The 8,872-nt window shown below is 44.7% G+C and overlaps 1 pseudogene; it reads left to right on the top strand.

Annotated features, from left to right (window-relative positions):
• Positions 1-736: 736 nt before the first annotated feature.
• Positions 737-8,872, top strand: part of LOC125529965 — an 82,357-nt pseudogene continuing 74,221 nt past the window's right edge.

Genomic DNA, 8,872 nt, shown 5'->3' with positions numbered 1-8,872 from the left:
TTTTATCATAATTTACTAGCTGGTAAATGTTTTGTTTGATTTTCATAGAACAGCTGTGTGTGATGCTTATCTTACAGAGAAGAATGTTTGAGCCAAAATATATATGTTCGATTCATGTGCCTTCTCCTTGCAAATGTCTGGTATGAAGATTTTCAAGTACCTATTGCTCAGAGGTCATCTGCTAATTACTCCACCAGCGTCGCCGTCGCTAATCATCATTAGTCTAATCCATCTGTATATTCTAGTACTACAATGGCTAGCAAGTTTCGAATGCACGCACGGCTAACGGCTAGCCAAGAAATTTTACAGCGTTTTGTGACGTAGCCAAACACGTCCTTTGTATCGTGAATACTTCAAAAAACGTTGTTATATTAAAACCATGGTATTTTGTACCTATATGCTAAATTACTGTAGTTTTTGATACTTTGGTTTTTATTGTACTTTGCTATCAAACATTGCTTAGTGAGCTACTAAGCTACAAGCATGCTTACGTTGTGGGATCAAGTAAAGTTCAACTACCTTGATGTTTTTTTTAACCATTTTACTCTATTTCTGAAAATTAATTAACTGGTCTGCATCCGTTAAAGAACAGAGTGTTCCAAGTATTTTAATATAGCAAACTATCTCTCTACTGCTTCTATTCGATACACTGTATTTTTTCCCAGTTTGTCCTTTTATCACCAGCCTTCGGTATTTTGCAGGTGATGAAGGAGAAAGTATTGATTCTTCGTCAACCATGTGGGGAACACCAGTTTTACGAGGAAAGATGGTTTATATCAATTCGGCGATTCTTGCCGCAAGAAGTCCTTTCTTTCTAAAGGTAATTCTACTAACCTTGTGAAATGCATTTTCTGTATAGCTGGTTCACGGTTCTAATAATCGTCATGTTTCCTAGCTTTCCTCAAATGGCATGAAAGAATCTGATCAGATGCATCCAACACTTAGGATTGCTGATTCAGGTAATTTGTTAGCAAAGTTCACATTATTCCTCTCATAACTAATTCTAATTTGCTATTGTGATCGTGTTAATATTTTCTAACATTTTTGGTAAAGAAAATACTATGTTTCCGAGTTAGTCTCCTACGGATGGCTTTCTCAATTCTGTCAAACTTAAACTATCATTCACAGAGCAGCAAAACTTTTGTTTTGTTGTTTAGGTCTGTTAGAATAAATCCAAGGCATACCGTCGATCATCCGAGGACCAAGAAATCACACGAGCACGACACCGAGATTTGTTAACGAGGTTCACCGATATGGCTACATCTTCGGGGCTTGACTACGGGCGCTAGCAGAGGTAGACACACGATGTAACCTACGCCAACATAATAGCACCGGAACGCGGGGGAAGCTGGTGGCATGTGCCGGTGTCCAGGATGACTGGGTGCGGTATTGTGACGGTGTCACGGGAAGGAGCACCCGTAGTCAAGCCCCGGGGATGTAGCCATATCGGTGCACCTCGTTAACAAATCTCGGTGTCGTGCTCGTGTGATTGCTTGGTCCTCAGATGATCAACAGTATGCCTCGGATTTATTCTAACAAGTGGTATTATGAGCAAGGTTGAAAAGATCCGTGAGGCGGTTGAGTTGATCGAAAGGAAGGCTTGATGTTAAGGTCGGTATCGTGTACACGGAAGCTTTCGCAATACGTGTTGCCACGGTTGAGATCGATCGGAAGAACTAAAGTGAACAGCAACGTCGGCGAGTTGTGGTCGTAATCGGATGATTGAGGCGTAGTTATCATCGAGATCTGACAAAGGCGGCGGCGATGTATAGCGCAAGCAGCAGGCTTATCGATTGACGCGGCGTCTGGAAGCGACCTGGTTAGGTGCACATTGGCGCAGTGATCGTAAAGCGCAGCTGAGCAGCGGCACGACAGTTGGGGCGCACGGCTGGACGATGTCCAAGTCGTTGACAACGACCCACACGCGCGTGATTTGTGCTTTCACACTGCTGAGAAAATGCTTATACATAAAAGTTTATATATGGATTAGCAGCAGCGTTGGTTTCTCTTAGACATACTACTGTTAAGTGTGATACACCGCACCACCAAATCAAAAAATATTAATAGCGCGAATTGTAAATCCTGCGCTACTATTAAGTGAATAGTTATAGTGCAGGCGATACACCCACGGTACTGCTCAGCGTGTCAGTGCAGCACCATCCACCCCCGATTTACTCCCACCCCTCTCCTCCGCCCCCACAATCTCTTTGCCCGCCGCTCCCTCTCCGACCCCTTCCTCCCATCCGCCCGCCCCCCTGTTCCACCATGGCACAGCTCGTCCTGGGCTCACGTCCTGCTAGCGCGCCCCGACCGGCATCGTCGGCGGGAACAAGGCCAAGGTCTCAGCCGAGGTCGCCCCGGAGGACGCCGCCGAGCACGGGCGTCAGGGGGAGGCCGATGAGGAGAGGTGGTCCCGCCTGCTGCCGGAGCTGCTCATGGGCATCGTGCGCCGCGTCGACGCCAGCACCAAGCGCCTCCCCCCAGCCCCTCCCCACCACCCGCGCCCCCCTCCGACCCGGCCGCCGCCTTCGGCCCCGTCAAGGAGTGGCTCCTCGACGACTTCGACTTCGACCAGGCCATGGAGAGCGAGCTGGCCAAGAGCTTCGGCCTCGGCGAGGCGGCGGCCGCCGGTCCGGGCGGGATTGATTTTGCGTCGGTGTCCGGGAGCGGCGGATTGTGCGCGGACCAAATCGTGAAGATGGGGGAGGGGGAGGTCGCGGAGGAGAAGGGCGGGCCGCCCGGCCTGTTGGATGTTCCTGGCGGCGTCCTGTTGGAGGTCAAGAAGGAGGCCGTGATGCTGCTGGGCGGCGGATTGGGCGGGGAGCCTGCTCCCGTGTTGGGGGTTGGCGATTTCGTTGCAGAAGGGGATAGTTTGGAGGCAGCGATTGATGCCGAGATGTGTACAGTAGCTCCCGTTGATGCTGAGATGAATCCTAACCATTTTGGTATAATTTTCAGAGCTAATTGTGCAACCATAGTCATCCCCAGGAGTGCCACTTTTTCTTCCATATAGCTAATTGTGCAACACAACAGTATATAGTACCATAGCAGTTTTATGCTCTTTTATGGTTACAGATATACTCTTCTTTGTAAGCTTAGGGATGGGTACATATATGTTTATTCACACAGTAGCATAAGCAAGCTTGATCAGAATTATGATGCTTGGTCTTCTCATATGACAATTCTGTCATTTAAGGCAGATTCCGAAGATTCTTTTTTTACTATACAAATTATGGAGATAGAGTATAACCATCCAGCACTAGCACTGGTTTATAAGGCCCTTTAGTGCCGGTTCGGTAACCGGCACTAATGTGTGGGCACTAAAGCCCCCCCCCCCCCTGTAGTACCGGTTCAGCACGAACCAGTGCTAAAGGGCAACCACGTGGCACGAGCCAGCTCCGGGAACGCGTAGGACATTAGTACCGGTTGGTAACACCAACCGGTACTAAATGTTTGGGTGTGTTTTGGTTTTATTTTTTATTTTTACTTTAATTTTGTGTTTTCAATTTAATTTAGTGATTGTTTTACATTATAATGAGTTGTTAAATCATTAGGTGAAAGTATCGCAGATTAGTTTGACTGGATGCATGTGGAACCTAACTAAGTCATCAAGTATATGCCATATCCATATTATATATACTTGATCACCTAATTAAGTGATCGAGATAATATGGATATGGCATATACTTGATCACTTAGCTAGAATCCATCCAGTTGAAACTAATCTGCGGTTTCTTTCATAAATGATATAATAACTCATCATCATCATCATATTAATATAAAAACTCTTGCATCATATATATCATCACCAACAACAGTTTTCATAGCTAGCTAAAAATCATCATATAATAGTCATCTCATTACCACTACTTAATCATCATATAGTCATTATCGCTATCTAATCACCACCAACACTAGCTTAAAAAAGAAACATTCACTTGTACCAGAAGCCAAGATATCATCGAGTTCAACATGGTAATGATATTATAAGCGTTCATAACACCACAAAAGCAAATCACTCTTTGAGATTAAGTTCAGGACGAAGAACACGGACATGAGAGGACAAGTACTAAGAGCATGAACTAGCTAATCACTCCTGCTGCTCTCTCTCTCTCTCAGGTAAAAGAGCATAGAACATGTATAGCTTTCCTGATTCATCATATTGGAGCATGCAGATGAACCTGTCTCCTAATCGTGGGTTGTGCTTCTGGTTGCTGCCCCCTAGTATTTCTCTGCGATCGTTCACAATTTTGCTTTAGTATTTTACTATTAAGCATTCCTCGCTATTAGAAATCTTGAATGCACTAAAGTGCATTGTAGGATATCTTGGCCGTAAGCTAACAATATTCATGGTACCTTTAGTCTCGATCCAATCAGGCACAACATTCATCGGGAGTCCCTGTTGAAGAACATCGTATATTAACATACTTAGCAAAGAAGTTTAGCTTAAAAAATAATGTATGCAAAAGATGCACTGAGAAGAAATAGTAGAAATCTTACCATCTTTCCTAAATATATGTGACTGTAGTTCAGTACGAACACTATTGGTCGCATGTTTTGAGTACTAACATTTCTAAGTGCAGGAAAAAAATTGTCTTGACAGCATCAAGATCCTCAAGCCATGAAACATAATGACTTGTCTCCTCGCAGTTTAGTTCAGCCCCGGGACAGTGGACGGTCCTGTCTACCAAGCGTCGGACATGTTTGCTTGATTGGAAATAAGCTGTCAATATAAATTACTTGTCAACTCTTTTTGAATAAACAATATCGAAGACATAAATATGGTTGAGAAACTCACATAATGGTAGAACTAGAGGCGTCCGCACATCGACCCATATGTCTCTATTACCTTCAATATCATCTTCCGGACGAATATCAAAGGTGATAACCATATCAGGCTCAAATGCATAAGCCTTGCATAGTGCTTGCCAAGTTTTGCATTCGAAATAGGTGTATGTGTCTGCATTGTATAATTTGACGTTAAAGGTATAACCATGCTCGGTCTTCAAGTAAACCTTTTTACCTTCATAGTTTTGTTAAGACTGAAACCTATCTTATCCAATACAAAAATTCTTGCATGGCAGGGGATACGCTAGTAGAATAGTGAAAAAAATTAAAATTAAAAGTTAAAGCAAATGAAGCCTAAGTCATGCTTAATTATGAAAAAAGACTTGTCGTTCTGACTTACTGTATCCATTTCGAAATTCTCATCCAGCTTGATGCTGAAGCGCCTATCATCAACTAGAAAATTTCTGCCGCATAGGCCGCGCTGGTCTTCGCAGTATTCGCACATAATGAAATCGTGTTCATCGTCAAACGACATTTCTATGTTCATAGGTGAAACATTAAACACTTATTAGTTCTATTAATTTAACTAATTCAACTAGTTCTGTTAATTCAACTAGTTCAACTAATTAATTCAACTAAGCACTTACGAAAAATAACTAAATAAAGTAGCTCAACTAATTCAAATAATCTCATATACCTAATTAATTAATATCTAGCTAATTCATCTAACAATTGACATTAATATTTAACTTCTCTATCTAATTCATCTAACATTAACATTCTAACATTCTTATCTAGGTAATTCATCTAATTCGATCATCTAATTAACAATTTGACATGCATTAATCTAAAAAACAGAAACAGAAAATAAGTAAAAAAAAGAGTGTGTGTGTGTACGTGCTTGTGTGTATGTGTGTGTGTGTACGATCGTGGGCGGCGGCCTACGGGCGGCGGGGGCGATACGACAACGACGGGGAGCGGCGAGGGCGGCGAGGGCGATGGCGAGCGGCGGGGGCGGCGCGAGACGGCGACGACGACGTACGCCGCGCGGCGGGGACGGCGACGACGGGCGGCGAGGGCGGCGCGCGATGGGCGACGGCGCGGCGACGGCGACGATATCGGGCGATGAAGCAGTTGGATAGAAGACGGGCGGCGCGCGGATGAAAACTGGATTTTTTATAAGTGCCATATATATGAGCGACCTTTAGTACCGGTTGGAGCCACCAACCGGTACTAAAGGCCAATTTTTGCCAGGCCAAGGGGCGGGAAGCGGACCCCTTTAGTACCGGTTCGTGCCACGAACCGGTACTAAAGGTCCACTCATTAGTATCGGTTGGAGCCACCAACCGGTACTAAAGGTGTTGCGCTGCCACCCGCGGTGCACAATATTTAGTCCCACCTCGCCGAGCGAAGGGCAGCCGCACTGGTTTATAAACACAGCCGCGGCTGCTCCTTCGAACTCCTCTATATATCAGGCTTCTGGGCCTAATTATGGCGCGCTGCCCTGTGAGCCTGCCGGACCTTCTGGGCCTGAATTTGCACACCCTAGGTCTGGCAGGCCCACTGGGCAGCGCCCCAACAATTTTTTTTATAATTTTTTCTTTTCTGCATTATTTATTTTCTTCTATTTATTTTTGAGTAATTTTTATATAGTTTTTTCTTTTCTGCATTATTTATTTTCTTCTATTTATTTTTGAGTAATTTTTTTATATAGTTTTTTTTTCTTTTCTGCTTTATTTATTTTCTTCTATTTATTTCTGAGTAATTTTTTTTCTGTATTTAATTTCTTTGTGACCATCTCTACTCTTTTGCACATGCTATGTGGGTGAAATGATGATACCATGCCAAGTTTCAACATTTTCAGAGTTCATTTTGTACTGATTTTCAATTTCACGGTCATTTAGCTCTCTAAACAATTCGGTAAATGACTGAAAACAGCAAATGATGTTAGAACGTGTTGGAAATTAATGACGTCGCTTTGAATGCTGCATACTAAACGCAAAAGAAGTCCGGAGTTCAAATAAGTTTAAAAAACATTGAAGTGCCCGTGTAACAGATGAGTTCTTGTCCGAAACCCTGATACTCCGAAAGACATTGTCCAGTTTGTACACGAAGTGCATCTAGTTTTTGCCGTGACCCTCTCTACTCTTTCGCACATGCTATGCGGGTGAAATGATGATACCATGAAAAGTTACAACATTTTCAGAGTTCATTTTGTAGTGATTTTCAATTTCACGGTCATTTAGCTCTCTAAATAATTCGGTAAATGACTGAAAAACAGCAAATGATGTCAGAACATGTTGGAAATTGATGACGTCGCTTTGAATGCTGCATACTGAATGCAAAATAAGTCCGGAGTTCAAATAAGTTTAGAAAACATTGAAGTGCCCGTGTAACTATGACGCCCCCGATTTAATCGTACACTAATCATACACGCAAACGTGTACGATCAAGATCAGGGGCTCACGGGAAGATATCATAACACAACTCTACAAATAAAATAAGTCATACAAGCATCATATTACAAGCCAGGGGCCTCGAAGGCTCGAATACAAGAGCTCGATCATAGACGAGTCAGCGGAAGCAACAATATCTGAGTACAGACATAAGTTAAACAAGTTTGTCTTAAGAAGGCTAGCACAAACTGGGACACAGATCGAAAGAGGCGCATGCCTCCTACCTGGGATTCTCCTAAACTACTCCAGGTCGTCGTCAGCGGGCTGCAAGTAGTAGTAGGCACCTCCCGAGTAGTAGTAGTCGTCATCGACAGTGGCATCTGGCTCTTGGGCTCCATCGTCTGGTCGCAGCAATCGAGTATAGGAAGGGGAAAAAAAGGGGAGCAAAGCAACCGTGAGTACTCATCCAATGTACTCGCAAGCAAGGAGCTACACTACATATGTGTGCATTGATATAAAATGGAATAAGGGTATCATATGTGGACTGAACTGTAGAAAGCCGGAATAAGAGGGGGATAGCTAATCCTGTCGAGGACTACGCTTCTGGCCACCTCCATCTTGCAGCATGGAGAAGAGAGTAGATGGTAAACTCACCAAGTAGCATCGCATAGCATAAACCTAACCGATGATCCTCCCCTCGTCGCCCTATGAGAGAGCGACCACCGGTTGTATCTGGCACTTGGAAGGGTGTGTTTTATTAAGTATCCGGTTCTAGTTGTCATAAGGTCAAGGTACAACTCCAAGTCGTCCTGTTACCGAAGATCACGACTATTCGAATAGATTAACTTCCCTGCAGGGGTGCACCACATAACCCAACACGCTCGATCCCATTTGGCCGGACACACTTTCCTGGGTCATGCCCGGCCTTGGAAGATCAACACGTCGCAGCCCTACCTAGGCACGATAGAGAGGTCAGCACGCCGGTCTAAATCCTATGGCACAGGGGTCTGGGCCCATCGCCCATTGCACACCTGCACGTTGCGAGGGCGACCGGAAGCAGAACTAGCCCCCTTAATACAAGAGCAGGCTTACGGTCCAATCCGGCGTGCGCCGCTCAGTCGCTGACGTCATGAAGGCTTCGGCTAATACCACGACGTCGAGTGCCCATAACTGTCCCCGCATAGATGGTTGGTGCGTATAGGCCAGTAGCCAGACTCAGATCAAATACCAAGATCTCGTTAAACGTGTTAAGTATCCGTGAACGCCGACCAGGGCCAGGCCCACCTCTCTCCTAGGTGGTCTCAACCTGCCCTGTCGCTCCGCCACAAAGTAACAGTCGAGGGCAGTTGGGAACCCAGGCCCACCTCTACCGGGATGGAGCCACCTGCCCCTTCAGCCCCCAACTCCGAACAGTACCACAGGTAATGTAACAGTGTAAAGTATATAGTATATGCCCGTGATCACCTCCCGAAGTGATCACGGCCCAGTAGTATAGCATGGCAGATGGACAAGAGTGTAGGGCCACTGATGGAACACTAGCATCCTATACTAAGCAGTAGGATAGCAGGTAAACGTAACAACAGTAGTAGCAAGGACAGGCTATGCAACAGGATAGGATTAACGGAAAGTAGTAACAAGTTACACTACTCTAATGCAAGCAGTAGAGAGTATAGTAGGCGATATCTGGT

This window comes from Triticum urartu, unplaced genomic scaffold (assembly GCF_003073215.2).
Source record: "Triticum urartu cultivar G1812 unplaced genomic scaffold, Tu2.1 TuUngrouped_contig_598, whole genome shotgun sequence".
NCBI classification, from domain to species: domain Eukaryota; kingdom Viridiplantae; phylum Streptophyta; class Magnoliopsida; order Poales; family Poaceae; genus Triticum; species Triticum urartu.
This window is presented reverse-complemented; position numbering and strand designations above follow the sequence as displayed.